The 8,915-nt window shown below is 42.0% G+C and overlaps 1 long non-coding RNA gene across 1 annotated transcript in view; it reads left to right on the top strand.

Annotated features, from left to right (window-relative positions):
- LOC114029463 overlaps positions 1-8,633 on the top strand; it is an 11,376-nt gene extending 2,743 nt beyond the window's left edge. Inside the window, exons 2-3 of the long non-coding RNA XR_003567494.1 lie at positions 7,613-7,837; positions 8,592-8,633. This is a non-coding gene — a long non-coding RNA (uncharacterized LOC114029463). The remainder of the gene's footprint in view (positions 1-7,612; positions 7,838-8,591) is intronic.
- Positions 8,634-8,915: the final 282 nt, after the last annotated feature.

Raw genomic sequence — 8,915 nt, 5'->3', positions numbered from 1 at the left:
TTCTTTCTTTCTTTCTTTCTTTCTTTCTTTCTTTCTTTCTTTCTTTCCTACACTGGGAATAGCTATTTTTAGCTACTTTATCACACCACAAATCCTTATTGAGTTTACAATCCACTAAATCACCCAGTTCTTATCCACTTATGTGTTGTTCAAGCACACCTCCACTATCCTCTATTTGCCAAGGTAATTTTTTGAACCCAAGTCTGAGACTTTCCATAACCTCTATTAAATTTCACCATTCATTTCCAATGAGCCCTCTTAGAATCCACTCTAATCTCCCCTCTAATCCACCACTCACAGAGACACAATGAGCCTTCTGAAACACGAGCCTAACCGCGACACTCTCTTGCTCAGTGAGCTCCAGTGACTTTCTATCCCTCCTAGGGTCCAACACAAAGTCCTGTTTGTCATTGAATACCTTTCACAACCTGCCTCCAACCTGCCTTTCCAGGCTTTTTACATTTTACTCCCCTTCACGCTCTCTACAATCCAGACTTCTTGCTGTTCCAGCACAGCACAGGTAGCAGTAGAGGAGTGATATGGTCAGATTTGTGCTTTATTAATTTGGCAACTGTGTTGAAAGATGGGGCAGTTAGGGGGCGCCATAGTGCACAGAGTGCTGGGCTTGGAATCAGAAAGTCTCATCTTCCTGAGTTCAAATCTGGCCTCAGACACTTACTAGCTATGTGAACCTGAGCAAGTCACTTCGCTCTGTTTGCCTCCATTTCCTCAGCTGTAAAATGAGCAGAGAAGGAAATGCAAGCCACTCCAGGATCTTTGCCAAGAAAACCCCAAATGGGTCACAAAGAATCAGACATGACTGAAACAACACAACAGCAATGTCTAATAAATGCTCATTGATAGGTTGATTATTCCTCCATCACATTCCATCTCTCATCTCCATGCTGTTGCACAGGCTGTCTGTCCCTCATGCCTGGAATGCCCTCCCTCCTTACTTCCAGCTCTTGAATTCCTAGCTTCCTTTGAAGCTAAGCTCAAGCAAAACCCTCTCCTGTCCCAATTCCTCCAGTGACTAGTGCCACCCACCCAAATTAACTTTTAGTTACTTTATATATTTCATATGAATACATTTGTATTAACATATTGATACATTTTATATATTTCATATCTCCTTATACACACATTTCCCCAGATAGAATATACTCTCCCTGATGGCAGATACTGTTTAATTTGCATCGTTATATCCAGGTACAGTGCCTAGTTTGTAGCTTAATAAATGATTGTTGATTGATTAGTTGGTTTACTGATCGATTAATTGAACCTAGTGTTCTAGCCTGAAAATATCTTTCTGGAGTCTGACTGGTGTAATGTGTTGGGCACCCCTCCCAGCTTTTTGCCATCTCCGCCTTCATCCAAGCCATTGATCAAACTATGAAGGACCTGGGGCCAAGAACATATCACCACTAGAGACTCCCCTCCTGGTTGGGATCTATCTATTATTCACTATTCTTTGGGTCTGCTCATTCAGTCAGTTCTGCTGCACCTAACTGTACTACCACTTAGCCCACATCCCTCTGTCTTGTCTACAGAGATATCATGAGAAACTTTGTTGAATGTTTGTCAAACTCCAGATATAGTCTATCAAAAGCACTTCTCTCATCTATCCTTCTAGGGACCCTGCTGAAAAAAAAAGGTGACTATGTGGGCATTCGTGACCCCCATGAACAACTTTGGATATTCTGCTGTGACTTTGCCATCTCTCCCACTAAGGTCAATAGCCAATAAACATTTCTTAAGTGCCTACTTAGGGCTGTTAGGTGGCACAGTAGATAGGGTACTAGGCTTGGAATGAGGAAGACTCATCTTCATGAGTTCAAATCCAGCCTCAGATACTTACTGTGTAACCCTGGGCAAGTCACTTCACTCTGTTTCCTCATCCGTAAAATGTAAAAATCTATACCACTCTAGTATATTTGCCAAAAAATACCAAATGGCGCCATGAAGAGTCAGACACAACTGAGACTGAGCAACCACTGAAACAAAAGCACCTACTGTGTGGTAAGTGCTGGCAATACAAATAAGAAAAAGAAAGTCTCCATCATTATTATAATCTAACAAGGGAAGACAATACATAAACAGAATGTGAAAAAGGTCAGGGTGGGGGTTGCTAGAGGGTACCCAGAGCAGGGATGTGATGTTCAAAAACCCGAGCAGAACAGCTAGTGGGAAATGAAGAGTTGGCTGGGAAAAGGTAAAGGTCACCTTTTTGGAGACAAGGAAAAACACTTAAGTGTACAACCTAGAATCAAAAGCCCTCTGGACTACCATTAACATCTGAGGACCGTTATGGTATCAAAGACCGGAAACAAAGAAAGTGTCCATCCGTTGGGGCATGTATAAAAAAGTTTTAAATAAAAAAAAAACCTTCTGGTATATGAACATAATGGAATATCACTGAGCAAAAAAAAAATGAGAAATACAGAGGGACAGGGGAAGGCTTTTAAGAACCACTGAAGAGGGAAAAAAGTTGAAAAAAAAAAAGAGAGAATGATTTGCAAAATGACAACAAAAGATCACTAAAAAGAAGGTGGACTCCAAGGAACTGAGAAGTGGGTAAAAATGGTTCCAGAGAAAAGAAAATGACAGCTTCTCCCAACTGACATCAGAAAAGCAGGGAAATTCTTCGATGCAACGTTATGCATGGTCAGGTTCTATCCCTCTTTTCACTTAATTGTTTTTCGCTGTGAAAAAGAAAGGTTCAGTTTGGGGTGGGGAGGGGATTTTTGGTTTGGTTTTGTTTTCCCTACAAGTGACTGTGATTTAAAGACAAATGACATCAATAATAAATTAAGGCAAAGCAATATGTCTTAAAGGAAGCACATTCAAGACTGAGCTTGTTATCTTTCTCCCTAACCCTTCTCCCTCCTACCTTCAATCAAGCAATCATCTCCAATCATCCTGATCCATATTTTGCCACTGGACCCAGATGGCTCTAGAGAAGAAAATGAAGCTGGTGACTTTGCACAGCCCTCCCTCACTTAAATCCAATTTACTTGCAAGTCATGGCATCATCTTCTTGATGTCATGGTCATTTCTGAGAATAAAGGGCGAACAATAACAACAACAAAGATGTATTAAGTATCTGCTAGGTACCAGGCACTATGCTAAGCACTAGGGATGCAAAAAAAAAAAAAAAAAAAAAGGCAAAAGACAGTCCCTGTCCTCAAGGACCTTACAAGGACAACACCATCCTCCCAGCCCCTCAGACTCACAACCTAGGAGTCATCCTGGACTCCTCCCTCTCTCTCAACATCCTGCCCCCACCACCTCCCATCTCCTCCCCCCACCCCACCCCAAATCCCTGACACACTCAATCTGTTGCCAAGGTCTGTCGTTTTTACTTTCAATAACATCTTTTGTATGTGCCTCTTTCTCTCCTCTGACACTGCCACCACCCTGATACTGACCCTCATCACCTCATGCTTAAATTATTGCATTAGCTGCTGGTGGATCTGCCTGCCTCAAGTCTCTCCCCACTCCTATCCATCCTCCATTCAGCCACCAAAGTGATTTTCCTAAAGAGCAGGTCTGACCGTGCCATCTCTCACTCAATAAACTCCATGGTTCCCTATTACCTCCAGGATCAAATACAAAATGCCCTGTTTGGCATTCACAGCCCTTCATAACCTAGCCCCTTCCTACATTTCCAGTCTTCTTACATCTTATTCCTTGCCATGTGCTCTTCATTCCAGTGACACTGGCCTCTTGGCTGTTCCATGAGCAAGACTTTCCAACTCGCAGCTCCAAGCGTTTTCTCTGGCTCTGTCCCAAGCCTAGAACACTCTCTTTCCTTTAAGTCCAACTGAAATCCCTCCTTTGACCGGAAGCCTTCCCTAGCCCCTCTTAATCCTAGTACCCTCTTTCTGTTAATTATTTCCTTTTTATCCTGTATATCACTTGCTTTGTATATTTTTGTTTGGATGTTGTCTCCCCTTGTACAGTGTAAGCTCCTTGAGGTCAGGGACTGTCTTTTGCCTCTGTTTAATATCCCAGCTCTCAGCACAGGATCTGTGTTTACTGATTGATTGTACGTATATTGCCTCATTTGATCCTCAAAATAATGCTATCGTTAATTTGTTGTTATTATTCTTAATACCAATAGCTAGCTTTTATATAACACTTTTTTTTTTTTTTGCAATTGGAGTTAAGTGACATGCCCAGGGTCACACAGCTGGTAAATGTCTGAGCTTGGATTTGAATCCAGGTCCCCCTGACTCCAAGGCCGGTGATCTATCTACTATGTCACCCAGCTGACCCTTTATGTAGTACTTTAAGATTTGCAAAGTGCCTTACATATATTATCTCATTTGATCCTCACAACAACCCTGAAAGCTAGGTGCTATTATTATACCCATTTTACAGATAGGAAACTGAGGCAGAGGTTAAGTGATTTGTCCAGGGTCACTCAGTTAGGAACTGTCTGAGTCTGGATTTGAACTCTCATAGCCCAGCACTCTTAATCACTTCAACACCTGTTGGTCCAGATAAATAATAATTATTATAATAAAATATTTTATGATCATACAATGTATTTAAAAGAAAACAAACACCTGTGGATACTGCACTGTTGCAATGCCCATCTGTCCTCATAGGATCATGGAAGCCATGGAAACCTGATTTGGCTTCAACTCCTGGAGATAAGTCCTTGCCCAGCCAGATGAACTGTCTACACTTCCTATTGCCTTCACCTTCAGTTTCTTTCCAGTGTTTGGAAAGCAAACATGCTTCATCCCCACTACTCCACCCTTAGTCATCCCTGGACTCAGGACGGGGTGCAGACTCATCAACTGGGACTTCCCCTGGTTAATGACTAAAAGGCTGCCACCTCCTGAAACACAAGCACCCACCCCACCCTCCCGTCTTGTTATTGCCTCGTTATTCAGAGCTGCTGTCTGCGGAGGCAAAATCCCCTTTGACTTGTAACCACTCCCTAAACTCCCTTCCATCCAAAATCTTTTCCTCACCTGCTCTTTCCATCGTCCTGAACTCAAGGGGATGTGACTCTCCAGGCTATCCACCACTTCTCAGTCATCTTCAAAGGGTGCTGACTCTCCTCTCTCCTCTGTCCAGATCCATCTTCCCTCATTAGAACCTAAGATCCTTGTTTAATTTTCTATCCTCAGCACTTAGCATAGTGCCCAGAGCATCATAAATACTTATCAAATGCTCTTTAATTTCATTTTTAAATAGATTTTGGTAATATTTTTTTCTTTAAAAATTTTTAAAAATTAGAACTTGTTTCAATGAACAAAGAAACTATTTTCTCCTCCTCCCTACCTTTCCCACCTCATTGAAAATGAGAAAGAAAAGCAAAACTCTTGTAACATATGTATAGTCAAACAGAACAAATTCCTACTTTGGCCACGTCCAAAAAATAAAAATAGAGGCCTAGCACCTCTCTGTCACGAGGTGGTCATCATGCTTTATCACTGGTACTCTGGAATCACAGCTGGTCAGTGCAATGAACTGCTTTATTGTTATGTTGCTTATGTTTCTCTCTATTCAGTCAGGCAGGCAACAAGCATTTATTAAGCCCTTACAGTGTGCCAGGCACTGTGTTAAGCACTGGAAATATAAATACTAGCAGAAGGAAAGGGTCCTTGCCCACAAGGAGGCTGCATTATAAGTGGGACATATAAAACAGGAGGAAAAGGGAGGAACAGGAAAGAAGGTACCACCCAGCCAAGGTAGGGTGGGAGTGATAGCAGAGAAAATCCTGCAGCCATGAAACCTGGAGAGGGATGACATTCTTCTACCTCCCACTCACCCCCAGTTATCCCTTATAATAAAAAAAAATTTTAAGAGGAATAAGATGAAAAGAAATCAGCAAAACTAATCAACATATAAAAAAACCTGACATTATACGTTCCACAGCTATGGATCCCCATTGCGCCAAGGACCAAGAAGGTGGCGTCTTATCATGTCTCTTTTTTGAGACCAAGCTTTTCCTTTAAACTTTCATAACATTAATATTTTCCTGTTTTGTGGTCATTCTCTCATCTTTGTGTACATCATTTTCCTGGGTCTGCTCATTTCACTTTGAGTCAGTTCACGTAACTCTTCCCATGGTTCTCTGTATCCATCATGTCTTTTCATTAATTTTCCTTCTCTCTTGAAGACGCTTCAACCTTGGCTACTCTTGGCATAGATTGTAAGGTCATAGAACATAGCCCGCCCTAGAGGTGGAAGGGACCCTTAGAGGACATCAAATTGAACTTATCTATTTACAGGTAAGGAAACTGAGTCCCAAAGAGGTCAAAAGATTTGCCCAAGGTCACACAGGGAATATGTGGGAGGATCCTGGCCCTTTGACTCCAAATTCTGCCCTTTCTTGCTCCCTCCCTCTGCCTCTATCACCCAGCAGCTTCTCCTCCTTCAAAGTTTTCTCTAACTAGGTCTGTGCCCCTTGGTCCTTATTACTGTGATATATTGGACTCCAGATCACTCTCCTTCCTTTCCTAAGAACTTCAGCATCTGGGGCTCAATGTTCCTTTCCTCTCCATTCCAGTGTCTGCTTCCTACCTTTTGGCCCATTGATGTCCACTAATCTACCCCCTCATTTCCCATGATCCACAGCAATCACTGGACTGGTCACACCTTGATGTCACCATCACCTATTACTGTGCTACTCCCATATTTTTGAACTAAGAAACTCCCCACCACCTGCATCTTCCCTCAACCTCAGAAACCCATAGATACACTCTTACTTGATGGAGCATGCATCCTTTTCCTCGTCTGTAAAATGGGAGCTGGGTTTAGACTCAATGTGCCTCCGAGGTTCCATGTAGCTCTACAATAATAATTAATAATAATAGCTGACATTTATATAGTGTTGTGAAGTTTGCAAAGTACTTAACTTTTATCATTTGATCCTCAAAACAGCTCTATGAAGTAGATGCTATTGTTATCCCAACTTCACAGATGAGGAAACTGAGGCAAATAGAACTGAAGTGACTTGCCCAGAGGCACCCCACTAGTAAGTGTCTGAGGCAGGATTTGAACTCAGGTCTTCCAGACTCTAGGCTTCTTGGCACTGCATCACTTGGTTGTCGGTAGGCAAAGATAACAACAAAAGAGAGACTTAGGAAGCCTGTTGAAATGGAACAAGTTGCTCCCAGGTTCAAAGATTAATGGAGTGACAAAATCTTAGCATTGTAAGGGGGTTCAGTGGCCACTGAGTTCAACCCATACCTGACCAAGAATCTCATCAACATTCCTGAAGAGCAGCCTTTGCCTAAAGACCTCAGTTTTAGCAGAAGATTGTCTGATTGCTAAGACTTCTTTCATCTTTAAGTCTCTGGCCTTGGGGGACTCCTACGCCCCTCCCCTTTCCCAGGTCTTATTTGGGAAGTGTCATAGCCCACTCCATTTAGGTTCAGGGGCTCCCTCTGGGCAGGGGCACTTCTGGAAAAGAGTGGGTTTCTCTTCCCCTTCCTGGCTGAGGGATTTAGGAGAGGACCCAATCCAGGAAAAAAAGATGGAGAGTGGGACAATGGTGAGGATGGCCTGAGCTAGGACCCAGGGGAAGGATCATGAATGTAGAGCCCAAAGGGGCCTCAGAGGCTAGTGATTGTTACCCTTCATTTTACAGATGAGAAAACAAAGGCCCAGAGAGTTTAAGTGACCTGCACCCCCAAGTCATGCAGCTAGTAAGTGAAGAGGCAGGATTTGAACCCACACCCTCTGACTTCACATTCAATGCTTTTCCACACTTCCAAAAAGGCAAGTCTCCAAAAGACAAACATGGTGCCAAAGGAAATGAAGCTGAAGTTCCCAGGCTCCATGTGCATTGGTAGTGGTGGCAGGAGCAAGCCAGGTAAGTGAGAGGCCCCCACAGAGTACCCAGACCTTTGGTGTCAGGCAGGAGTCTTTAACACAAGGCTCACATTGAGATCTCATCAACCAAAATTTCCTCTTCCATGGGCTCAAACTATAAAATTGTCTTCTTTTATCATCCCATAAGGTCCCTTCCACCTGTATATCTATGATTCAAACCTATTCTTCATTCTCACTAGGACCTCTGACCCATCTAACCTTCCCTATTCTACCAGTCCATCATGCCCTTTCTGGCCTCACATTCTGTCCTGCCCAGGTCTTGACCATAGATCTGGCAAATTCAGGGACATTCTGTCCTCCACCCTTGTTTCCCTTGTCCCTTTTCCTGCCAACCAACAAACACTGAGTACCTCTTATGTGCCAGGAACTGTACTAGCCTCTGGGGATACAAAAAAGGAAATCACCCCTCCTTCAAAGAGCTTCATTCCACCAGAGGAGAAAATCTGTACACATATAAAAATATGTACATATATAAAATATATGCACACATAAAAATAGACATATAAACATATATATACACATATAAAAATACATACACATAAAATAGACACTTAAACATATATGTACACATATAAACATGCACACATATAATCTGTACATATAAAATATTCACACACATAAAATATATACATGTATAACATATGCATACATATAACATATGTACACATATAAAATTTTCCTTTTATTTTTATCTTGCTTTTTGACTCCTACCATTTTCACTTTATCCTTCCTAGTTTAAAGATCTCTCTACTTGGAAGAGAAAACGGAATCGGAGTAAGAGTTGAGTAGTTTTGCCTTCTCTACATCATCATCATCTCTTCCATCCTGAGAAGGGCTTCTATCACCATTTTGATGTTCCTTTTGTCCTTAACACAGTGCCTCACACGCAGTAATAGCTTTAAAAGACTCTTCTGGTGTCTTCAGGATAACCACCAATCTCAGCTATTTCTGGTTTGATTGATTATTAGAATGTATTATAAACATTGTTATTAAAACTTTTAATAAAATAATTATGGGTTCTCTCCCCAGAGAGTCAGGTATATAGGTGTTGGTTGCAT

The sequence above is a fragment of the Vombatus ursinus genome, unplaced genomic scaffold (assembly GCF_900497805.2).
Source record: "Vombatus ursinus unplaced genomic scaffold, bare-nosed wombat genome assembly UNPS02014932.1, whole genome shotgun sequence".
NCBI lineage: Eukaryota > Metazoa > Chordata > Mammalia > Diprotodontia > Vombatidae > Vombatus > Vombatus ursinus.
This window is presented reverse-complemented; position numbering and strand designations above follow the sequence as displayed.